At 39.3% G+C, this 26,099-nt stretch overlaps 1 protein-coding gene across 5 annotated transcripts in view; it reads left to right on the top strand.

The window, feature by feature from the left end:
• Nucleotides 1–26,099, top strand: part of APBB2 (amyloid beta precursor protein binding family B member 2) — a 419,709-nt gene that overhangs the window by 219,361 nt on the left and 174,249 nt on the right. Inside the window, exon 1 of one of the 5 annotated variants that reach the window (XM_072620573.1) lies at nucleotides 13,933–15,733. The exons of the other annotated variants lie outside the window; for them this stretch is intronic. The gene's annotated coding sequence lies outside the window, so the exon portion shown is untranslated. Of the gene's footprint in view, nucleotides 1–13,932; nucleotides 15,734–26,099 lie in introns of those variants that run through there. 5 annotated transcript variants of the gene reach the window in all.

Below are 26,099 nucleotides of genomic sequence, written 5' to 3'. Positions count from 1 at the left end.
TCTCCAACCAAGGCAGATGTTTGAAAAGGTCTCCATGAATTGAACAGAAATGTACTGAGGCTTTTTCCTCTTTCCTTCCTGACTTTTCACTGAGTAGAGGCTTTGGGTTTTGCCATCCCTGTGTAGCATTTTTAAGTTGGTAGCCAAAAATAATCAAAATTACCTTCCTGCTGGTGAAAGCTTGTGTGAGGCATGTATTTTCTGCTTGTGAAAAAATAAGCTATTTATATAAGATTGAATCTTTGGAGGAACAGTGTTTTCATATGTATGCTGGAATGTGCCACGTTGTTAGAATTACTAGTAGCTCTAAAAGAAAAATCAGTACAGGAATCTGTAACGCAGGCTGAGTTGAACTTTGAAGTACAAATATCATTATACAGAAAAGTAACTTGCTCAGAGATATGCCATCATGATGTGTGTGTGTGTGTGTGTGTGTGTGTGTGTGTGTGTATAAGAAGAGAGAGAGGGAGGAAGGAGAAAAAGAGAGGGGGAGGGAGAAGAGAAGGGAGATGGGGAAGAGGGAGAGGAACAGAAAGGAGGAAAGGAGGGGGAGAAAGGGAATAGGAGAGGCAACTTTAATATTTCATCTGAAAGCAACAGAAAATAAGAAATCAGACTTTTGGTATAGGGTAAAACAAAAGGCAAAGCCATTCTGTTTCCTGTTTGCCTGCACTAGCCATATCAGCCACATCAAGCCAGTAGAGCATTTGCTATGAAAGAAGTGCTTACAGGTTCTGCATTAAGATTTCTGCTTTTAGAAAAAGTCTCTAAGGGTAATATATAAGATGCAGAGAAATAAATGGAATAAACCCACCCCTGACGTTTATGTTGAAAGGCTATGGAGTGTTCCTGGATGGTCTCTTCTGTTCTTCTCTGTAGATTCCAGAGGACAACTCCTGGTGAAGTTTCACTGGGATTGTTTAGTTGTTCAGTTGTTAGTGTTTAAACATGATCAGAGGGTATATCTGCAGCTAGTTTTCTCTTTCTACCTACTTTTCCTTATAGACCACCCTTGTATCTAAGTTAGACTTCCTGCCTCTACGGAACATCAGCCACAAGCCCTTTCCCCTCCACTGCCTTCAGGTGCACCAGTAGGGCCTCTTTCAAAGCCTTTGACCATCTCTTCCCTTTGAACATACTCTGAACACACCACTTGGGTGCAGATATCTTGCGTCAAGCCTCTGTCACATGATATGCATTAAACCCCACCAGTAAAAATCCACAGAGGTTCACGTGACATGGGGTGCATCAAAAACTGAGTTGAGATCTGGATTGAAATAGAATCATGTGCTCCGTTGTATATGGTGACATATGGTTCACATTGAGAGAGGTAGAGAAAAGAGAGGCTGTCCTTGGTGGCAACTGTGCTGAAATCTGACCCTCCTTCCTCTCCCCCACCCCCACCGCCAAAAAGTTGTTTTGTTTATTTGTATTTTTTTCTTAACATTTCTTCCCTGGCAGCCTTTAGGGTACTTTGTACTCACAACATCGTATATCTATATAAGTCAGGCTTCCTTCCCTTTTCCCTTCCATCTCCTTATTCTTTGGCTAAAGAATATAGAGGGGATGCACCTGCCCACTTCAGGGATTTCCTATAATAATTGTTAGCATTTATATGGCTTTCAGGTTTGCAAAGCACTTTATAAACATTATCTCATTTGATCTTCACAACAACCTTGAGAAGTAGGAGCTATTGTTATCACCATTTTACAGAAAAGGAAACTGAAGCAGACAGTGACTTTCCCAGAGTTAGGTATCTGTGGTTGGGTTTGAATTCAGGTCTTCTTGACTTAAAGTCTTGTAATGTAACCCCTTCATCAATTAGCTACCTCTGTCTATTCAGTTCCTTGTGGCAAATTGGTTGATTGGAAGAGTTTGGCCTGGAGTATTTTACTGTCAGATACCATTCTGGATTGAAGAAGTAGGAGGGGCAGAACATACCTCCTTGGCCAGATATGATACAGTATGGTTCAAAGGGCAGGGGAAGGTCCGTCCTAAAATCAGCAAAGAACTAACCAGGGGGAGAAAAGTTCAACCTCCCTCTTCCCATGCAGGCTGGCACCTTGGCTACTACTTGGAGTTTTAGATTGTTGTCTAGGACGCTGAAGGGATTAGGTGACTTGTCCAGGGCCTCACAGCCATATGTATTTGTCAGAGGTAGGGCATGAATTCTTCTTGGCTCCAAACACAGCTCTCTATCCACCATGTCACATTGCTTCTCCTCAGCACTAATAATGAATGCTCTCCAGATTTAGACAGAGGTGCCTTGGAAGTCCCTAGGAGCCTTTAAGCAGAGTCTGGAAATTATTGGAAATGAACAGAATCTCTTGCAAAACTAATGATATTTAAAAACTACCTTTCAGGGGGGGATTGACTAAGCTATAGTAAAACTTAATTCAAAATAATTTGGCAGAGTAGCAATGATTTTTAAAAATCATAAAAGTTTTTTATTAGTGCATTCAGGTAGGCAGCAGGATTCTGAAATGTACTCTTTCCTTTTTGTCCCCAGAAACATGCAATTTGTGATAGCTTAGCTTTTTTTAAAAAGCATCTGAAACATCTTACAAAGTTTTCCGTTTGGCTCTAGTTACTTTATCGAAAATGTTTATCACTGAAAATTTTCTCAAGTTGATCTTTTCATATATACAAAGTGTTATCAGATTGTGGTTCAAACGTTCATTCTTCATCTGTCATACTAACTCAAGCTAGGTCCTCTTTTCCAGTGCAGCAACACCCTGGTACCCCGGAGCTGTACAGTTCAGAATGTGAAGTTAATGGTCTCTCCATCAGTGCATGCAGAGTAGATCAGGTCATTTAAAAGAACCCAGTATGATAGGGGTATTACTGGGGATGAATGAGGATATGACACAGTGGGTCAGTTGTTTCACAGCTACCTAATGTAGGGCCTTATTTCCTTTTCTTCTTCTTCATCCTGTTGTATGACCAGAGCTGTAGAATCATCCACTACAATCTCCTCATAAGGTTTTTTTCTCCTTTATTCAGTTGTCATTTTCACTTCTTACCTTCATCTAAAGGGGACACAGCGGTTGTTCAGCTTCCAACCATTGGGGTCATCTTCATCCAGGGGCTCCTTCTTCCCTCCTGTACCACTTGTCCATTCAGATCAGTCATGTGACACTCGCATTTTCCTGCAGATTAGCTTGTTTGCCTGTTGAATTGTTTGAAAATGACTCTTTAGATGGTCCTAGCTTACTGAATCTTTCCCCACAGGCCTCACAAGGGCAAGGCCATTCTTCTGTATGGAATAACATTCATCGTTGAATGAAATAACAGACCAGGGAATTAGTGAAAGTCTGAGCAGTTTTAAAGAAATGCATGTTTTTTCACTTAATTATATATAACTATTGACAAGTATGGAGTCCTTTGGCGCCTACCTTAATGAATACGAAGTTACTGATCAGCCTCAATTCATTCAATAAGCAGTGCTTAAAATGTTTTGAAAGTAATTTTTGATCTCAAGTAAACTAGATACAAAACTCCTTGCCTCCAGCCACCGTAATCTAGCTTTTACTGTTTGCTAAACATATCCTTATGTTATCGTGTGAACCAAATAAACACAAATTCCCAATTAACTTGAACAAGTTAATGAGTGTTTTTGTCTATGAGAACAATAAGTCACTTTGAAGTATGTGATGGTGGTGTTTCCTTAGCCTCACAGGAATGGGTGTACAAGTGAAATACAGTTGTGCAGTGGGTACAAGTGAAGTAATCTCCACATGAAGATCAGACTAATCTTTGTGGATGTAAATTTTTCAAAGTAATAATCTCTATTAAATTAGCTTCCCCTCCTTTTCTTTCCTACATTTTCCAAGTAAGGGAATAAAAAGGTTTAGGTTTCTGTTGTTACTTCTTTTGCTTTTTAACCTTACACACTGAGTCAGCAAGGCCTTGATATTTTTCTTCATTGATTCTAGTTTTCACTTTGCTCTTTGTTCAACTTGTATGGGGGGGTTGGTTGGTTGGTTGGTTGGTTGTCTTTCATTCTAGAAGAGAATTGAAACGGACATCACTGTGCTAGAGTCAAGTTTCAGTGTGTCCCACTGTGGCTGATCAGACCAATATGAGCTCAGAATGCTCTATCACAGGTTGGGCACAAGTAGTCTGCATGAACATTTGGGGTGGATTCTCTGAATTTGCACATCCTGTGTTTCCTTTGAGCTGTTTCAACTCTGCTTTGCTCATAGAGCACAGCACCTTCTCTGATGTGGGCACACCATGCTGAGTGCTCCTGTGCCAGTGTCTCCCATGTTACATAGTCAGTTTCAAAGCTCTTGGACAGATGTGAAAGAGATGGTCTACACTGGAATGCTCTACTTATGCTCAGACCTTCTTGCTAGGAATGCTCTTGATAGCACTTAATTGTAGGCAGTTCTGAAAGTTTAGTAAAGCCCTGGGATGTGCATCATTCTCCTAAAAGACTTATTGGGATATACATACCCTCTGAATGTCCAAGATAAGAGGAAGAGGAAAACACTCTAACTTCAGCCAACTCTCTAAAGAGGCCTAGAAAATTAGAGCTTGTGCAGAATTCAGGAAGGAAGTTAGCCTGGCAAATGATCAGACCTGTGAATTCATAAATGTTCTTGCTTATGTAGTATAACAAAACATCCAAAAACTTTTCTCCTTTCCCTTCCTCCTTGTTAAAAAGGGAGGATAGGAGGAATTAGAAAGAAGAGATTCTCTCCCACCTTTTTCTAAAGATGAACACTGAACCAACAGCAAAGAAATTTAACTTTCCTTCAATCTCATTGTACCCCTTACTCAAAATTCTCCAAGTAAAATTTTAAAAAGCTGTTGTAAGATGACCTTCTCAAAAATTCTGCCCATTTAAATGGAACTTCCCTAACAGAATAAGTAACTAAATTAGTAATATTGGTGGAGCAGTTCCTTTTTTCAACAAGAACTACAGGAAAATTAGAAAGCTGTTTGGTGGGAAAATAGGTTTAAACAAGCATCTTACAACATATACCATAATAAATTCCAAATTAATCAGCAACCTAAATGTAAAAAAGTCACACAATTTAACAATTAAAGAAAAGTGGGAAGTTATATCATTCACAACTACAGGAAGAGGAACAATTCCTATAAAATATGTAGAATGAAAGTGGTCTAGTTTCCCTTTTATAACTGATTTTTTCTAGAATCAGGCTGTCTTCAAATATTTAAAGGATGGTCATGTGGTTAGATTTATTTTGCTTGGCCCCAGAGCCCAGAACTAGGAACACTGACTAGAAGTTGCAGCAAGGTAGATTAATATATATCAGGAAAAACATCCTAACAATTTAGACCAGACTTGCTAATGAGGGATTGAGTTCTCCTTCGTAGGCAGTCTCTCTACTGGGCTGAGTGATCATTTTTCAGAGATGTGTAGATGATATTTCCCAGTCCTGACAAGTTGGACTAAGATTGCTTCCAACTCTGAGATTAGATGCTCTCAGTATTTATAGCTTAAGTTTCCCCTCATATCCCCCAACAGAAGGAAATGTACAGTAGTGGATTAAAGCAAATAGCACATTTGACAGCATGCTGCAGTTGAAAGAACATTGAATCAGGGGTCAAAGGACCCTTGCCTCCACCACCTAATACTATGTAATAACACAGGTGCTAACAAGTCTCTTAACCTCTCTGAGCATGACTTTCCGTATGTTAAAATGAAAGAGTTGGATGAGATGGTCTGTAAAGCACCTGCCATTTCTAAATCCCTAATCATGTAATTATACTACAGCCAGAACTCCATATGTTGTCTTTTAGATTTCCCACAAACATTGTCAAAAGAAGGCCTTTAAGGGAATTTCTTAGGTTTGATTGATTACTTGAGGTTTGCTATTTAGTCTGGATATTTGTTGCTTAGACTACATGCAACTGCCTCAAGTATTTGGAAAGTGGATTTTTTAATGTGTGGTTGAAAAATGGAATATTAATTATAAATGGGATTTGAGTTTTAAAGTAGCCTATCTCAAAGGTGAGCACCAGATGGCGGTTTTAAAAACAAAAAGCAGCCCAAGCCCGACAGTTTTCTGTGAAAACAGCTAAACAGACTGGAATTTTTGGGGTCAAGCTTTCCTCCTCATTTTCCTTCTTACATAGCTGTCTGATCGTAGATTTAGAAGTAGAAAGGAGTTCAGAATTCGATTTAGAAGTAGAAAGTAGAACCCAACCCTTTTATAAGGGGACTGAAGTCTAGAGAGCTTAGTGACTTGCCAGCGGTAAAACAGGCACTCAGTAGAATATGTTGGATTCAAATCCTGGTTCTCTGACTGCGCTCAGGCAGCTCGATGGTGCAGTGGTTGGATGGCTGGGAGTCAGGAAGACTCGTCTTCATCTTAAATCTGGCCTCAGACATTAGCTGGATGACCCTGGGCAAATTGCTTGATTCTGTTTGCCTCAGTTTCTCTTCTGTAAGATGAGTTGGAGAAGGAAATGGTGAACCACTCCAGTATCTTTTGGGGGTCACAAATGGGGTCACAAAGAGTCAGATGTGACTGAAACAACTAGACAACAAGAAAACCTCTGACTGAATATCAAGCATTGTGCCCTCTGTACTACATTGTGGCTGAAGCCTTGTACCTCTAATTTCTTGAGTATGAGAAGCCAAAATGCCTAATATGCTGTTGGAAATAGAGCATGCTAAAATGGAAGTTTAGAAATGATGGAGGTGGTGTGGAATGAATTAAATTGTTATTGAATTTCTTGTTTTTGGGCCCCTGTGGACACACTTAAATCTTCTGAACAATTCCTGAATGATGATACATTTAGTCTGGATTCCAGAGCAATGATGAGATTCCCACAAAACCTCTTTATAAATATTATTAAGTTTTCTAGAAGTATATGGAGTTCAGAATAATAGGTTTTATAAATTCCAAAGTGTATTTTGCATTCAATCCTAGGTTAAAATTGTAGTCATGGCATGGATTATTTGAAGTGTCTTGCTATCCCTGAGAAACATTTGTGGTGTGGTGAAAGAACATTGAATTTGGAATCAAGACCTGAGTTCAAAACCTGGCTCTGCCACTCAGTACCTGTGGAACCTTCAACAAGTACTTAATGTCTTAGAGCCTCAGTTGCCTTCTCTGTAAATTGAGGAATTAGGATTAGATGTCTCTTGAAGGTACCTTCCTGCTCTAGAGCTTTGATCCTGTGATCTATCCTAGTTCTGCTCTGTGTAATACTTTCTTCCTTTCAGACAACTGTGATTAGCTTTGTGGCTGGTCTGTCTCCAAAGTCAGGCAATAAGAACAGTGAAGGGTCTCAATACTGGCATACAGGGAGCAGTTGAAATAACAGAGGGTAGTTAGCCAGGACAAGGGAAGTGATTTAAAATTTGTTTGCAGCTATTTGAAGGGATGCCACATAGAGGAGAGAGAAGACTGGTTCTGTGTTGTTCTAAGAGAGCAGAGCAAATTTACAGTTATGGAGGGGCTGATTCAATTTCAAATAGAGAAGAACTTTGTAATAATGGAAAGAACTGCTTCAGAAAGGGGTCAGTTCCCTGGAGGTGTTCAAGCAGGAGCAGATGGAAACATCAGGGATGTTTGGGAGGGAATTAAACTACATGACTTTCTCATCTCTGATTGTATTATGTGAGTGACTCATTGCAACTCTGAGAGTTGTAAGTAACAAAGAGAACTGGAATAGTAGGAGAAGGGGAAAGAACGGAGATACAAAGGCTGCTTTCTACATTTCATAGAAAAGTTCAGGTGAAGTGTCTTTTCTGAGACCACGCAGGGAGTAGGAGAAGGAAGAGGAGGAAAGTGGTAGGAATAGTCATAGGAGAGTCAGAGGAGGAGAAAGCGCAGTAATGGCAGGAGGAGGAGGAGGAAGGTAGTAGGACATTAATAGGAGTGTTAATAGGAGTAGTAGGAGAGGAGGAGGAGGAGAGTAGTAGGTGTAGTCAAAAGAGGGATAGGAGGAGTTACCATAGTAATATTAAGTCCCACTGAAGATGGGTTTGCACCTAATACTTGAATTCCACTATAAGAGAAAGGAAAAAGTTATTTTCTTCAAATATGCAATGGTCTGTGAACTATACTCAAAAGAAGAAGAGTCATATACTAGCTAACTTGTCCTAGGACTGTTTCTATCTGATTCTGTTGGACCAGATGAAAAGGAGGTAGGAATGACAGCAATAGTAACTGACATCTATACAGTGCTTTAAAGTTTGCAAAGCATTTCCCTTGAGCCTTATAGTAGTCCTGTGGAGTAGGATGCCCATACTGTAAGTGAGCAAACTGTGACTTGTCTACGGTCACACTGGTAGTATGTGTCTGGGGTGGAAATTGAACGTAGGCCTTCCTCTTTCCAAGTCTAGCACTTTACTTGCCAAGTGGATGACTGGACTCCAGCCTAGGTCTTTTATAACCACGTTGTCCCTCATTATTTATGAAAACAGGCAAATTTGTGTATGTATGTAGATGTATGTGTGTTGAGATATGGATGGCATCATGCAAAATTTACAATAATAATGATACCTTACATTTATTTAGTGCTTACCATGTGCCCAGCATTGTTGAATATCTTACAATTAACTCGTTTGATGCCTTTTTTGTGTCGTATTTACATATAATGCAAAATGTACATAATTATATGTGTATATATGTGTGTATACCGTTGAACTCCATTCTCTCCTCCTGTGCCCAAAGCGCTCATACTTTATTTCACTGCAAGACCTTTTGCCCAGTTGCCCTGTGAGAATAGTACGATCCGAGTACAGTGGCTTGCTCGTAAGCCTGAATGTTTTCTGGATCTAAAGAGAAATAGCTCCTGGACAAATGGCCTGGTCCATTATTTAAATGGAAATTCAAGGAATTTGGAGTGCATTGAGTCTCAGAGTGGTCCCTTGCCCTCGGATTGTAAGAGTCTTGCTAGAAGCAACCTTAGACATCCATACATCCAACTTTCTCATTTTGAACATGAGAAAACAGAGACGCAGAGAAATTAAATGATTTGCCCAACTTTACATAGGTAGGTAGCAAAACCAGGATGTGAAACTTGGTCACCTGATGTTAAATCCAGGCTCTGTGTTTTTACCACATTGTACTAACTCCCATAGGGCCATGTTTCTCCCTTTGCAAACTTGAATGTAGTTGAAATTCATACTTGTTCTAGGCTCTTTGCCTAGGGATGAACGCATTCTCCTTTCCCATTCTTTGAGTGTACCTTCTCTCCATCTCTTCCTCATGGAATCCTCTTATGTGAAAGCTTAACTAAGGAAAACCTTCCCTGAGTTCTTCCCTAAAATTATTTAGTCTTTCAGTTTTGGGGAGGTAGTTTCTATGATCCCATCACTCCCTACTTTACACCTCCAGAACATAATATCCTTGAAGGCAAGTATTGATGTCATTTTAAAAAATGTTTTGTTTTGGTAAAATAGTGCCTCTAGGTTGTAGATACGGTCGTTTAGTCATTTCAGTCATGTCTGACTCTTTATGACCCTGTCTGAGGTTTTCTTGGCAAAGATATTGGAGTTGTTTGTCATTTCCTTCTTCAGTTTATTTTACAGTTGAGGAAAGTGGGGCAAACGATTTTAAGTGACTGGCCCAGGGTCACACTGCTAGTAAGTCCCTCAGGTCAGATTTGAGCTTTGGACTTCCTTAATGTAGGCCCTGGTCTCTAGTCACTGGGCCACCTAGCTATCTGCTCTAGGAACTAGATTGGAATACCTGGTATTGGTCGGTTGTTGTCCTTCATTCTCGAAGAGGACTAAAGTGACATCACTATGATAAAGTCAAGTTTCAATGTGTCTGACTGTGGCTGATCAGACCAATATGAGTTCAGGATCCTCTACCACAGAATGGGCACAGATAGTCTGTGTGAACATTTTGGGTAGATACTCTAAATTTGAGCATCCTGTGTTTCCTTTGAGCTGTTTCAATTCTGCTTTGCTCATAGAGCACCTTCTCTGACATGGGCACACTATGCTGGGCAGTCCTGTGCCAATATCTCCCATGTCACACAATCAACTCCAAAGTTCTTCAGAGAGACCTTGAGAATGTCCTCCTATCACTTCTTCTGATCACAATGTGACCACAAGCCCTGTGTGAATTCTCTATAAAATAGACTTTTTGGTAAGCATACGTTTTGCATTCGAACAGCATGGCCAGCCCATCGGTATTACCTCCTGGTATTAAAGTGCTTTTGACGGATCTGGTTTCTGGAGTCAGCAGGGAAATCCAGAATAATTTCAGTAGAATGTTACAGGAAGGGAGCAGTCTTCTACAGTTGTGAAGGCTCTAGAAGGAACCCAGAGTCAGCTCTATGAGAAATGGATGTGATCTCAAGGTACCAGCAGATGTGACATGTCTTGGGATCCTCATTGGTGTTCCTGTGGTGTCAATTCAGCATGAAATGGAGTAGGATTAAGTTTCAGATTGAAAAAACATTTGAAACTCTTAACAGTGCCAATGCCTTTGGAATTTAGAGAAACTCGAAATGCTTTTTATAAACTCCTCTTTCTCTAGTATGCAAGGTAAATGGGGAAAAAAATGAACGACCCATGTGTTTCACTGATTTCCACTAAGCTTATCTTGGCATGGGTTTGTTGGGGTTTTTTTTTAAACTAAGCAGTGACAGGAGCCAATGTTTTTTTTTTTTTTGGTAAACCATGAATTCTAGATCCAAAAGTATTAGTTTTGTTCACAGTAAATGTAACCTTTCTGCAGGAGAAGGTTCTGCCCCCTGCAGTAAATTTAAATTCATTCTTGTGTCCAGCAGCAAAAAGCACAAATAACAAAACATTAAGAGATAGTATGGCGTAATGGAACCAGGAAGATCTGTGTTCAAATGCGACCTCTGCCAAACTTCTCAACTCTCATAACAACTCTCGAATCTGTCTCCTCTCCACTTAGCAGTCTTTGTCAGCCCCTCATTACCTCTCACCTACAATTGCAGTAGCCTTCTAATTTATCTGCCACCATCCAGTCATCCAGCCTACTCTGTCTTCCACACTGCAGTCAGTGATTTTCATGTATGTGTCTCTGTCTTTCCCTGTCTGTCTCTGTCTCTCTGTTTCTTTCTGTCTCTCTCTGTCACACACACACACACACACACACACACACACGGTAAACTCCAATGCTTTCCTCTGACCTGTAAGCCACTTTATTTGACATTTAAAACTCTTCACAGCCTCACCCCTTTCCATCTTTCAGTCTTCCTATACATTATTCCTCTCCACTGACTCTAAGGTCCGGTCATCCTGTCTCATATACCACGTTCTACCTTCTGTCTCCTTTCCTCTGAACTGGCTGGACCATGCCTAGAATTCAGTTCCTGTTTACTTCCCTCTCTTAGAGTCTCTGGTTTCTATGGAGACTCAGCTCAAACACCTGGTTCTGCAGGAGACCTGTCCTAGTACTTGCACCCCTTTGTACCTTGTTCTTTATGGCTACCTTCCACCTACTCAGTTTATGTGTATGTTGCTTCTTCCATTAGAATATAAGCTCCTCAAGGGCACAGACTAGTTTTTTGTTTTTTTGCTTTCCCCCTATTCCCAGCAATGAGCACAGGGCCTGACACATAGTGCTTAATAAATGCCTGATGGATTGCCACGTACTAGTCATTTGTCTTCATGTCATAATACTTCTTAGTGACCTTGGCATCCCCACAAAACTGTCATCTCCAGATCCACTACATCCCTGGAAGGAGTTTCCACTCCAGTGAAATTACACATCCAGCAAAACAAAACAGCAGAACTTGGCTTTTGGCAAATGCCTTAGTGAGTTCCTTCAGTCTCTTGAAAGGGAAGTGAGATCCAAAGATATGTCCTGAAATAGTATTTCCTGCTTTCAGACTGAGTTTAGAAAATAATCATAATCAATAAGGAGAATTGATAATAAATAAGAAAACAACAAGAAATTGATATATATCCCTTACACCCCTCCTTATATCTAAAAAGCTATGTCCAGAGACATAAAATACTTCCAGCCTGCTTCAAGAAGATAATGAAGTGGTCTGTATCAGGCTTCCATTTTCATTCCCATTAGAGAGTATACAAATGTATATGACTGTGAACTGAAAAGCAGCCTGTCCTGGTAGATAGAAAGTCAGTCTCAGAACCAGGAAGACCTTGGTCTAAGCCTTTCCTCTGACACATGTTGGCTATGTGACAGGCTCCAAGCAACTATATCAGATTATAAATTATAGATCAGGTGCTGATATGTATTGAGTCTCCTCAAAGCAAATTCCCTATGCCAGGGAAATGATAGGTCTATGAGCACACTACTGGGCATCAAATATTTTTTAATGAGTCTTGACCTTGTTAAAGCCATTGGGAATTGATTTAGCACAATAATGGGATTTTGAAGCCTTCATCAGACTTAGCTTTGCATTATAAATTGTCCAGAGCCAGATTCCAGTGTATGTATATGTCCTGTTATCAGTTTCATCAGATAAATGCCATCTTGAAATTCAAATTTCTCCCACTATCATATAGAATCATAAAGTCTTGGAGTAGGAGGGCAGAGCAGAAGTATTCTACTCCAACAGGCCTGACCAAGCAGGAATCATTTCAGTAACCCAGACAGATGGTCAGCTAGCCTCTCTATTAGATCAAAGCCATGAGAAATTGGACAGATGCCTGATGGCTCAGAGGCTAGCTGGCACTTTTACTAGAGTTGGGTGTGGAAGCAGAAAGCAGTCACATTTGTTATCTATCCAACCCCAACCCCAACCTAGCGTGTTTTGTCCCATCAAAACGAGCATCCATTCATTCAATGGATATTTTAAAATATAATTTTAGTCATGATATTTACATAGAGGAGTTCTGTGTTAAAGGTTATACTATTTTGAGGGTGTTGAAGGTTAATACTCAAGGTGTCTGAAAGAGAAGACCATACTAAAGGCTTAGAAAAAATATCAAACCGTATTATTACCAAAAGCACAACCCAGACAGAAAGGATCCCAGTCTCTGTTTTCACAGATCTTTTAGTCTATTAAAGCAGATTACACAAGTGCTTAATGCTGTTTAATCCAATATTACGCTTTAATGTTTAATAAGTTCCAGTGATGAGCTGATATTTTACTAATAAGCACTAGGGCAACAAAGATGAAATATAGTGCTGGCCATGGGATAGTAGAAGTGCAGGCAGTACTTGCCTAGCACTTCACAAATACCTCACAACAACCCTGGGAGGTAGGTGCTAGTTATTATCCCCATTTTACAGAAGAGGAAACTGAAGCTGACAGAGGTTAAGTAACTTGCTCAGCTGGTCTGAGGCTGGATTCGAACCTAGGTCTTCCTACTTCCAATGCAGTGCTGTATTCACTGTCTACCTTCTATAACTCTAAAGCTTAAAAGCATAGATTTGAACCTTGGTCCTGGCCCTTAGGAGTAGGTAGCACTCTCTGAGCATCTGTTAAGTTGGAGTGATGTTAGTTACCTTATTGGACTGGTACATAAGTGGAAGTTATCATTGCTGATAGTATCCTGAGAAAATGTATAGAACACACATACAAATAACTATAATACAAAATAGGATAAGAGTTATCATCTGTAATAGATGTAGGGACAGAGTGCTCTGGGTCATTGGTCAGAAGTGGTGTGTGACCTTATGGGAATTCTCCTGACCTACTTAGTGAAACTAGTTATACTCTGTGTTTGGTCATTTTATTGTGGAAAATGTACACTCACCTAATTTAAGACAATGTTTTAAGGATTTACTCTGAATATTAAAATGTCAAACCCCTCTCCCTCCCCCCCCTCAAACAACAAAACCTAATCAAATATTAACCTTGCTTTCACTGGGAACATGTGAGGTCTTTGGTCAGAAATCAGCTGGCCATGAAGAAAGGGGAGATACCTTCCTCTTTGCCAGCCAAAAACTTAGATATTAGGAAGGACCTGCCTTGGTATTTCCTGCCGTGTGTGTGTGTGTGTGTGTGTGTGTGTGTGTGTGTGTGTGTGTGTGTGTGTGTGTGTGTACATATATACACATATATATATGAGAGAGAGCGAGCTAGAGTTTTTTAAGCAGGCTATCTCATTCCTTATGAACTCTTTCACAAGGATTTGAATTACAATTAAGATGTTAGCACCTGACTATGAATTGGGAAGATCTTGACTTGAGCATTTTTAGCCATGGCTTTAGAACAGACTTCCTGATAACCTGTTTATTCTTAGATAGAGGTTGAAGAAGAGCTATCTAGGATTCGGCTGTCAACACCTAGAGAGTTTATGCCCATTGCCTATTGGGGTTCCCACAGCAATGAGATATGGAAGATCAGATGATGAGAGATCATAATGTAGTTTCCCTCCATAACCTTGCTTAAATTCTTTCTTTTTCTTTAAATCTGAGCTCTGCTTCAGTTCTTAACATGATCCAAAAGACAGGTAGTGGCATATAGTTAACATTTCCAGCTAATATATGGATTTCTTAATCACAATAATTTATTGGTCAGATGTTAATTTAATTTTACTCCTACTCTGTGCAAAAAAGAAAAATCTGTTTCCTGGGTCATTTTGGCTGACATGACTTTTGGCTTTGCTCTAAATTATTGATTACAGTTAAAGGGGAGGGACTTCATGATGAGAACAGCACTCTCAATAATAGCCTTTCACTAAATCAATGTCTCTTATTGCTGCAGTACCACTTTGGGGAGTTGAAGGTTAGTTAGTAGTCTCAAGAAGAATTTTGCCTTCAAAGACTGCATTTCTGTAATAAATTTTTCAGACTTCTTCCACCCCCCTAGATGCTCCCTCCTCACCCCCTCCTTGTCTGTGCAAGCTGTTAGGAATAAGACAAATTTTGTTTCTTTAAATATTTTCTTTTTCCTTTGGTTGGAGAGAGGGAAGGAAAGAGTTGGGTTAGTTAAGTCAAGACGTGATTGATACTTACCAGCTTGTGGCCCAAACTTACCATGTCCAGATCTTGTCTCTTGAATGGATTTGATCAAAACATACATCAGTGTCTTGCAAAGAGGAATCAGCTCAATAGAGAATACACACACAGCTTTAATCCTATTATCCAGGGCTTGTTTTTAGCTTCTTGGGATGGGCAGTCATTTGTATGACCAACATGTGGAGTATCAGCTATGCAGTGGTGCACCAGCAGATGTGTGTGTGTAGGAGGTTGCTACTTTCTCCCCACAAAATTCATTTCCAGTTAAGCTAATTAAGTAAATGCTTGTTTACAAATGAGGCTATTTGCCTTGCTTTGATTGGGAAACTGATTTGGAGGCACTGTAGAGAAGAATAAGAAGCCTCCGGGAAATGTGTCTGAAAAACTCAGAGGATGCTGGGAGCAGATCAGTCGAGAGTGGAGTGTTCAGAAACAGCTCGAGGTTGTAAGTCATTCCTAATTGCATATTTTCATTGGATTAGGGTGCTTATCGTCTGCTGTGTTTTTGTGGCCCTTTAGACTTGTGAGTTGTCGTACGTAGTCTTACTGGTAGAATCACAAAGGCAATAAAAAGCAGTTGGTTAGAGGTTCAGTATTTTGAAAATGGACTTGTGACTGATGAAATAAGTTCTTGGCTGCAAAGAGGTGTCATGCTGTTAGATAGCATGGTGACTGAGGCTGAAGTTTGGAACTTGTGATCCCTGAAGCTTAAAGGTTTTTATAAAGAACAGGAATTCATTAGAGAGCGCCTGTTTCCTCCTTCGCATGTCACTGATTTCTCCTCTGGAACAACTTAGTAAGCCGTTCAAGCAGAAAGAAAGGTCTTTGCTCTAGATCATATGAACCAGCAAGTATATTCTGGCCAAATCTTGGAGTTCAAGGTAAAGTAACATTTTAATGTAATGAAATAGAAGCTGGATCTGAAAAGTTAGACTAAGCATTGCCAGAGCTTCTGATCCAGAGTTTGATCCATCTTTGGAAATAGTGCTGGGCTCAGCTTGCCAGAAATAATAGCCCATGTTCTTCTTTGTCTAGCCTTGCCTCAAATTAACTACTTTTGCTATCTTATTTTTATCTTGATTTAGTAGTTAGAAATTTAATGGAGTGAAATTGGAGTGGCATGAAAAAGATTGCTTTAATTCTGGTGTATCTGAAAAGAAATATTTTTAATAGGGAACTGAATTTATCCTGTTTTTGTCTTCCCCAAGTTATAGTTTGTAGATCAGTCGATATGTTGTTTGAAATGCAATGTTACTGAAGTGGATTTTGTAAGGTAATGAAATCAATATTAACCTGAAATGACCTGATTCAGATCTAGCTAGCAGTATTTTTGCACTATACTGTCCTCAAAGTGTCTGACACTTGCATCTCATTTTGTTTCATATATCCTCCTAAAGAAGTCATTTTCCCCTGAAAATAATTGCTTCAGCAGAAATGTGAATTAGTCCAATTGAATACAAACAATTAAATTCAATAAGCATTTTTAAAAATTAGTTTCTTTATTTTAATATGATCTTGATTTCTGAATGTATCTCTTCCCCTTTTCCCACCCAATAAACTATCACTTATAACAAAGATGTTAAAAGACAGAGGGAAAAAAAGATTAGCAAAACTAACTAACAAATCAACTAAGACTGGTAGCATATGCAGTTGTTTTACTCTCACAGTCTCCCACCTTTGCAAAGAGAGAGAAAGATTCATTTTTGTCTTGTTTTGGGCCAAGCTTGGTCATTATAATTACACATTATAATTCTCTTCTTTCCATTTATAGCTTTGTAGTGATTGTCTCTATCATGTCCTTAGTTCTACCGATTTCACTTTGCATTAGTTCACACCTTTCTGTTTCTCTCTTTTCTTCATATTCAGCATTTCTTATGGCATAATGGCTTCCCATTATATTCATGGACCTCAGTTTGTGAAACTAGTCTCCATTTGATGATCATTGACTTTGTTTCCAGTTCTTTGCTACCACAAAAAGGGCTGCTAAGAATATTTTGGTATTTATGAAACCTTTTTGCCTTTAATCTATGCAAACATGGTCAAAGAGCATGGGCATTTTAGTCACTCATCATAATTTCCAATTGTTTTCCATGATGATCAGACCACTTCACAATTCTGTCAACTATATTAGTCATTCAGCAAGCATTTGTTAAGTACTTATTATGTGTCAGATTCTGTCCTGAGTGCTGGGGATACAAAGAGAGACAGCCTGTGACCTCAAGGTACTTACATTCAATTGGAAGGAGAGAATAAGCAAAAAGTTGTACATGCAAACTATATGTAGTGTACGTGAAAGATAATCTCAGAGGGAAGGTACTATTGGGGTTGGGGAGGGGCAACTTGGAAAAGTCTCCTGCAAAATAAAGGGGTTAGAGCTGTTTTGAAGTAAGCCAAGAGGTGGAGATGGAGAGATTTTCAAGCTTGGAAGCCAGACAGTGGAGAAGCCCAGAGTCAGGAGATGTTCCTCATGTCTAAGGAGCAGCAAGAAGGTCATGCTGCTTAATCGTAGAGTCTATGGAGGGGAGTAAAGTGTTGGGAGAGGGAGTGTCTTGCATGAGGAACAGCAAAGAGGCCAGTGTCACTGGATCTCAGTGTTTGTGGAAAGGAGTGAGGTGTAAAAAGACTGGAAAGGTAGCAAGAGGCTAGGTTGTGAAGGGCTTTAAAAGTCAAAAAGAGAATTTTATATTTAATCTTAGAGATAATAGGGAGCTGATGGAATTTATTGACTAGAGAGATGACATGACCAGAACTGTGCTTGAAGAAGATCACTTTGGCAGCTGAGCACAGACAGGACCCAAGTAGGGGTGACTTGAGGCAGGGAGACCAACCAGATGACTGTTTCAGTAATCCAGGAATAAGGGGATGAGGATCTGCATATCAGGGTGGGGGAAATGTGAGTGGAGAGAAGGGCACACTCTTGAGATTTATTGTGAGGGTAGAAATGAAGAGATTTGGCAACAGATTAAATATTTAGAGTGGGTATTAGTAGGGAGTCAAGGATGGCACCAAAGTTGAAAGCCTGAATCATTGGAAGGATGGTGGTGCCCTTGAAGTAACGGAGAAAGTAGGCTGAGGGATGGGTGATGGTAATGGTGGTGATGAAGATAATAAATTTTATTTTGGATATTTTGAATTTCAGATCATTATAGGATATTCAGCTTGAGAAATGGATGAGATTGGAGTTCAGGGGAGAGATTAGGTTCGATATAAAGATCTGGGAATGATCTCTATTGAGAATTGAATCCATATTCTGTCCATCTTTCCCCCTGCAACACTATTTCCATGTTTGTTATCTTTGTCAGTTTTCTGGAACAGAGATAAAACTTCAGAGTTGTTTTGATTTCTACATCCTTTATTATCATTGATTTTTGTTATTTTTGTTTTTCAGTCATTTAGTCATGTCTGACTCTGTGACCCCATGGACCATAGTACATCAATACCGTCCATGGGTTTTTCTTGGCAAAGATACTGGAATAGTTTGCCATTTCCTTCTTCAGTGAATTGAGTTACTTGCCCAGGGTCACATGGCTAGTAAGTATCTGAGGCTGGATTGAAATCAGGTCTTCCTGACTTCAGACCTGGCACTCTATCCATGGAGCCATCTAGCTGTCATTGATTTGGAGCAAACTGCTTAATGGTTGTTTATAGTTTGCCATTTTTCTTTTAAAAAACTATTCATGTCCTTGACCCATTGATTTATCATGGAATGGCTCTTGGTCTTATACATTTGTGCTAGTTTCCTATATATTTTAAACATCACACCCCTATCAGAGATATTTGATACAAAGATTTTTTCCCCCAATTGACAGCTTCTCCTCTTGTACTTTTTTTGTTGATGCTAAAACTCCTCATTTTTAATATGCCTTTGAAGATTTCAGCCATAAATAAATCAGATGAGGTTAAGATTAGGATTTAGGAGAATTCCTTTGGCAAGATTCACAGACTCAGATTTAGAGCTGGACCTCAAGTCCAACCTACTCCTTTTACAGATGAAGAAACCCTAAAGACATAAAAGTCAAGTGACTTGCCTAAGGTCACACAAGGTAGTAAGTAGTAGACGTTGGATTCCATCCCAGGTTTTGTTTCCCAAATTTGGTTCCTCAATGCCCTACTGTTTTCATGGATATTCATAAGTAATCTTCCCTGTATCAATATCTAGATGAATTGTCCCTCTCTGGGGAAAGGGGCTATCTGCTCTACCTGGTCTGCATCTAGGACACCCTCCACCCTCATTATTTTAGACATAAGAATACTGACCTCAGAAATGTGAAGTGACTTCCTACATTAAGTAACAAGGTCGTACTTCAGACCCAACCACTCTTAGCCTAGATACAGGGCTCTTTCCACAGCATCACACAAGCTAAAAGACTGTGTGCCTCCTAGAGAGTAGGATCTAATTTTTCTGGTTGTTGTTTTAGTTTGGTTGGTTGGTTGGTTGGTTTTTGCCATTCTTTGTATCCCTAGCATTTAGCATGGTGCCTGGCACATAGTAGACTCTTAATAAATACTAGTTGACTGGTTAACTAAAGGCTTTTAACTTTCAAAGTCCTGGAATTTCATTCTAAGTAGGAAAAATCAACCGACTGCAGGAAGAAGATGCTGATTTTTGAATGTTACCATACATGTCTCTAAATTCCTTGTTTCTTGGCCTGTGATGGACCAGAGTTTTAAAATCTTATCTCATTTTTAAGCCTCTTCCACTGTAAATCACACCCTTGGCAAACCTTATAGCATTATATAAATGCTCACAGATAATTTTGTAGAAGCCACTTGTAAACTCTAAGTTGCTATGTAGCTATTAGCTATCATTACAAAAGTTAAAGCCATGAGAACATGTACACTCTTGACTTTCAGGTGGCACATCCTGAGCATAGTGTAGAAGAAAAAGCAATGAGTTGACTTAAGGAGAAACCTTTTTTGATTCTAGGCCCTGACAGTGTGACCCTAGAAAAGTTATGGAATCATGGATTTTGAGTTGGAAAGAGACATTAGAGGTTATCTAATCTAGTCCTCTCCTTTTAAAGGTGAGGAAACTGAGTACCAGAGATTTTCAGGGGCTTATTTAGTAGAAGGTCTGGATTTGAACTAAGGTCCTTTGACTCTAAATACTTTAACTGTCTACTGTACTGCCTTGCCTCCCTAAATCATTTAATTTCTCTTAACTTCATTTGTTTTGTCTGTTAATTGGGAAAGAGGAGAACACATCTGTTGTCTGCCCTGCAGAGAAAGAAAGAACTTTGGAAATGTTAAATCTTTAAAGAAATGATGGGGATGTCTTTAATAGTAAGGCTATCCACAATGCCTGTTGGTTTCCCTGTATATGACCATCTACTTCCTATCAACTGGGAAAAGCCAAGTTTGGTACTCATTGAAATTGATGGAAGCAGCTCTCCTGCCCTTTTTCTTGACTTTAGGGAGGAAGAAGAGGCAGGCACATTACTGATGTTCTGTGTGGCAGCACTGTGGTCTGAGATGGATCTGCTCTCACAGTTTTACCTGAATGTGTTTGGTTTGAATTTTCCTTGTTAAGATGCTATCATGGAGTTGCTTCCATTTCCACCAACTGTATTGATCTCCTGTGCGTGTTTAGTTTTTATCTGTTCTACTGAAACTGCTGGAGATCTGATCGATCTTGAGGAGACACTAACTGGCTGTTGTGTTATTTTTGGCCTGGGAAGAGGAAATTTCAAATGGCTTTCAGCTGCCCTGTAAGTAGAGGAGCCGCTGAAAAGTAGCCAAAAGTCAGCATACTTTTGAGCAACAACCATGTGAATTGATTTTCATTTTTTTCATTCCACCTTGTGTATCATTTGATTGCTTGAGGAAATGTTTTAAAAGGATATATGACCTTAATATATCACTTAAAATTATTTTTTGGTGTATGAAACCACAAAACTATCATGCAATTAGATCATTTTCAAAGTAACACTTTATTTTTCTTGCTTGAAAAATCAATTCCTATTTAACATATCAAATTATCAAGATTAATTTTTGGTTGGCCACAAGGTCAATAAGAACTGATGATATTATGTGGAAGATTAAAAAAGAACCAACCTACCACAATTTGGGATTGTATTAATAGAAGGATAGCATCCTAATCATGAGATCTGATTGTTCTACTATACTCTGGCCTAGAGTATACCAAGTAGATAGAGTATTAGAGGAGTATAGTAAATTCTATCAGGAGGGTTACTTTCATTTCTAGGAGCCAATGGTAACATCTCATTTTATAGATAGTCCTTTTAGGTTTATAAAGCTTCTTTCCATTTAAGTCCAACTTCCCTTAGCCTGGTACTGAAATCTCTTTCACACAGCATTCACCTTCCCCAACTACTGTAACAAGAATAATCACTGTAGACTTTGTATGCCTCCTACTCTGTGTTAGCCACTATACTTAAGTGCTTTACAAATGCTATCTCATTGGATGCTCACAACAATCCTGGGAGGTAGGTGCTGTTATTATCCCCTTTTTACAGTTGAGGCAAACAGTAATTAAGTGATTCACCCAAAGTCATACAGCTAGTAAGTATCAGAGCTGAGATTTGAACTCAGTTCTTCTGGACTCCAGGCCCGGTGTGCTGTCCGCTGCACCACTGCAAGATGCCCCCGGCTTTGACAGCTGTCATTGATCTAGTGCCTTCACATGATGAAAGTCCTATGATTACTTTTTCTCAGTTGAACCTCTCATAGCAATTCCAAGGTAGATAGAATAAGAATGATGGGGAAACTGAGGCTCAGAAATGATTTATCCCTGATAGCATAGTGAGTAACTATTGATGCCAGACTTTAACAGAGTCTCCTGATTCTGAATGCAGCATTTTCCTTTAGTTTCATATGTTCTCTCTACTCAATCAACAAGAATTTATCAATTGCCTACAATGTGCCAAACATGGTACCAGGTTATACTCTTGTGGAGCAATGGGAGGACATATATGTGTAGATGTGGTATCTCTATATGTTCATACCATAAGTATGTAGAGAATGAGTACAAAGTTAACATAAAGTAGTTAAGTTACAAGATGGCTAGTACTGGAAGTGGTCTACCCTGACATGAGGCTTTATGCAAAAGAAGGTGGTACTTGAGCTTAAAGGAAGACAGGGACTCCTTGAAGTGGAGGTAAAGAGGAAAGTCATTCCAGGCCTGGGTGAAAGCTAGCGTTAGGGTCAATAGATGGGAATTGGAGTGTCCTGTGTGAGTAATAGAGAAGAGTTCAGTTTGGTTGGATCACAGAGTAGGCCAGGGGTAGTAGGACAGTAAGATCCATTAAGAGTGGAAAGATAGACTGTGCCAAAGTCATGGAGGGCTTTTAAAAGCTAAACAGAGGAGCTTATATTGGATGCATGAGGTAATAGGACACTGGTGGAATTAATTGAATAGGGGAATCATGTGGCAAATTGACAATTAAGGAAAATTGCCTTGGCATCAAAATGGGGGATGGCCTGGAATAGTTGGAGACTTGAGAAATAGAACCAATTAGGAGACTGTTGGCAATAATCTAGGTAAGAGGTGATATGACCCTTAGCTGTGTTAATTGAGAGCTAGGGTCAGAAGTCAGAGATGTTGTTTTTGTATCCCCAGTGCTTATTTATTAGCACAATGCCTGGACCGTAGGCACTTAATGAATATTGATTGATTGTGATAGAATTGGTAGAAATCTACCAGGTCTCTCATTTTAAAGGTGAAGGTTTCTACCATTTCTACTGAACAGATATGTGTGATGAAGGAGAGTTAAGAGTCAAGAATAATGCTGAGATTATGATCCCAGAAGACTGGAAGGAAGTATGACAATGCCTTTGACGGAAATAGGAAAGCTTGGAGGTTTTCTGGGAAAGATAACTCAGCTTTGGACATTGTTGACTTTAAATTTGAAGTGTCTGCAGGACATCTAGTTTAAAATGCCTAATTTTCGGTTAGTGATTCGGGACAAGATGGGGTTGATGTGAGTATAGATGGAGAAGAGTAGAAAGTGTAGTCAGAGAAGAGAAGAGGTCTTAGGACAACAGGTAGGAAGAGAGAGTAGTGTTGTGAAAACCCAAATAGGAAAGAGGATCTAGTCAATGGTGGTCAATGGTGTCAGTGGCAGCAGTTAGATTGAAAAGGATGAAGACTCAAGGAAAAAGGGAATAAGCTTTTTTATAACGCCCACTATGTGGCAGGCATTGTTCTAAGTGTTTCAAAGTTATTCTCCCATTTGATCCTCACAATAATTCTGCAAGGTAGGTGCTGTTATTATTCCCATCTTACAGTTGGGGAAACTGAGGCAAACAGGTTAAGTGGCTTGCTCAGGGTTACAGCTACTAAGTTGTCAGACTAGATTTGAAGTCAAACCTTCCTGACTCCATGCCCCAGGGCTCTATAAATTGTGTCCTTTAGTGGCCTTGAGGAAAAAAGCCTCAGATTTGGCAATTAAGAAATCATTGGTAACTCTAGAGAGAGCAGTTTTGGTTGTGATGATTTTGGAATCTAAACTGAAAAAAAGATTGTTTGAGAGTGAGAAAAGTGACACTGACAGGTCCCTTACTATATGCCAAGCACTCTGCTAATTACTGGGTAGAAATTCAATTAAACAATACAGTCCTTACCCTCAAGAAGCTTACATCCTAGTGGTGAAGATAACACTAGGAAGCTAGACAGGGGCGGGGAGAAGTATGCTGTCTGTGGGTCAAGGAGGTGTCCAGAGGGTGAGTTGAGTGAGGAGTGAATGAACACCTTTAGGGCCCCTCATGAAATGGCCATCTGGACTAAGGAGTCTGGAGAGCAGACCCAAGGGAGCAGGTTTTTCCAAAGGAAGGACCAAGGTGCTAAGGGGTCTGGAAGCCATGTCATAGAAATAGTTGAAAGTGTTAGGGTTGTTTAATGCAGAGAAGACTGATAAGACATGCTTCAAGTAGGATCATGTATTGGAAGTGAGGAGGACCCAAAGCATAGAGTCTGTTTGGGGAGAGGGTAATTGTTTTCTGGATCGGGGAGGAGGTGTAGTTAGGAAGAAAGCAGGACCTGCTCTGGGTGCATATCATGTCTACCACCTCCCCCCTCGCCCATGAGCATGTCACTTAATTCTTTTGGGTCTCAGTTTCTTTATCTGTAAAACGGAGATTGTTCTACCTGAGGTAGCTAGAAGAAAAAGTTATTGTGAGAACCAAATCAGGCATTCTGCAAACTTTAAATTGCTATATCTATTAAATTTAGCAAAAATTTACTAGGAACCCACTATATGCTAGCCATTGGGATTACTAAGGCAAAAATGAAACCATCAGAAAGCTTATATTCTACTGTACTAATGGAGAAGGAATAAATTCAAGGATGCAAAACACAGCGATAGATAATTGAGATAGGACTTTTTCTTTGTGTGAAAATAACTTTTAAGTTCTGGTTTCTAGTTTTAGCTTTTGTCCTCAACTAACTTAGTCTCTCTTGGACAGATGATCTCCATGACTCCTTCTAGTTCCAGAATCTTGTTATTTTGTGAAGTCTTGGGCACAGATGGATGAAGTAACAGAAAAGACAAGGAGCTGGAATAATCTTCAGGAGCGAATATGAGAATTGAGGATAATGAATTTAAATAATTTCTTCTGCCCTTTTTTGATTCCTCCCTTCTCAATGAACTGCTTTGCATTTCATATCTTGTACCGATAGAGAACAATGAGATCACAGATCAATAACACATTCTTTTGGATTAAGAAGCAACATTTCAATATTCAGACTGATTCTCAAGGAATGAATTTTACAGACGAAAGAGACTTAGATTCTCCTTCTCTGTTACAGGTACTTGGGTCTTGTTGAAATAGTAGCAGAGGAGTCAGAAAATTGGAAGCGACTTTAGAATTCATATTTATTCTTCAGTATTGATACCTTCTGGTTTTACATTATCTGCATTTTCCAACTTAACCTTCCCTTCCCATCATCCCTTATAGTAAAGAATAAAGAAGATAACCACAAAACAGTTCAGTAAAACTAACCAGCACATGGACCAGAAGTTCAACATTATAGGAAGTCTTCCACAGTCATAGTGGCCCCTCTCCTCTCTTTCCATATTTCTTGTAATTTTTCATATGCATTGTTTCCCATAGAAGAGTTATTTATTTTACAGTTCAGTATTCCATGTGCCCCAATTGTTAGCTACTCCCCAGTTGTATCTATTTTGGTTCTAGATTTTTGTTGCCCTCAAAAATAATACCCTAAACATTTCGGTGTTTTTGAGACCCTTTTCTTTATCAGTGACCTCCTTGGAGTACATGCCTAGAAGCAGAATTTGTGGGCAAAATATAATATACGTTTTAGTCATTTAGATGGAATTGATTTTAAATTTAAATGCAGGACTTCATATGCAGCTTAACTTATTCATGTCAGACTTATTTGAGCCTCTTAAAGTATTTTTGTCTGATTCTATCATCCAGCTTATTAGTTATTCTGTTTCCATGTTTCTATTATTTGCCGATGTAGTGGGCATTGTTTTCTGTAAGCTTTAATTATAGTCATCTATAAAAAGGTTGATCGGGACAGGGCAAGAGCTGCCTTCTGTGTCAGAGCACTAGAGAGATCCTTTCAGATTCCCTGAGTGATTGCTGTTTAGCTGCAGATCTACCTGTGGCTGTGGGCGTGCTACTTTTCTCCACCACATTGGAAAGATTGTTTTCCTACAGGAAAACTGTGCACACTCTGTTACAATTGTATCCTTTTCTCAAGTTACAACAGTCTCGGGTTTTGGAAATAAATGAAGTGTAGAATTTTTTCTAAAGTAAAAATGCATGCCACCTAGTGGATAGATCAGAAGAGAATCAGCTGACTGGACAAGTTGTTAGCCCATAGGAAACAAAAGCACTGATTTGTTTTTAGCTTTGATATTGTAGCAAGTTAGCCACTTCACAGAAAATTTAAATAATGTTATGGTTACCTAACTTTATAATTTTTAAATTCTTTCCCCCAATAACATTTTTTCAAGATATTATGGAATTATTTTTGAAAAATTTTTATTTGCCTTTATTTTTCCTGCATTTTAAGAGAAGATGAATAATACTTATTTTAGATAAAATCAAAATGACCTTAAATTAATCAACTTTACATAGATCATTTTGCAAAGTTCAATATTTTTGGCATCCTTCTTTCCTTCCTTCCTTCCTGCCTTCTTTCCTTCCTTTCTCACAAAGGACACACTTAAAAAAAAAAGCACCAGTCCCCAAAGAAAGCCATTTAGAGAACACTTGAGACTCCAGACCATCGCTATTATTTGCCTATGGAACACTGCT

Source organism: Notamacropus eugenii, chromosome 6 (assembly GCF_028372415.1).
Source record: "Notamacropus eugenii isolate mMacEug1 chromosome 6, mMacEug1.pri_v2, whole genome shotgun sequence".
Classification (NCBI taxonomy): Eukaryota; Metazoa; Chordata; class Mammalia; order Diprotodontia; family Macropodidae; genus Notamacropus; species Notamacropus eugenii.
Note: the sequence above shows the minus strand (reverse complement) of the source record. Positions and strands in the feature narration are given on the sequence as shown.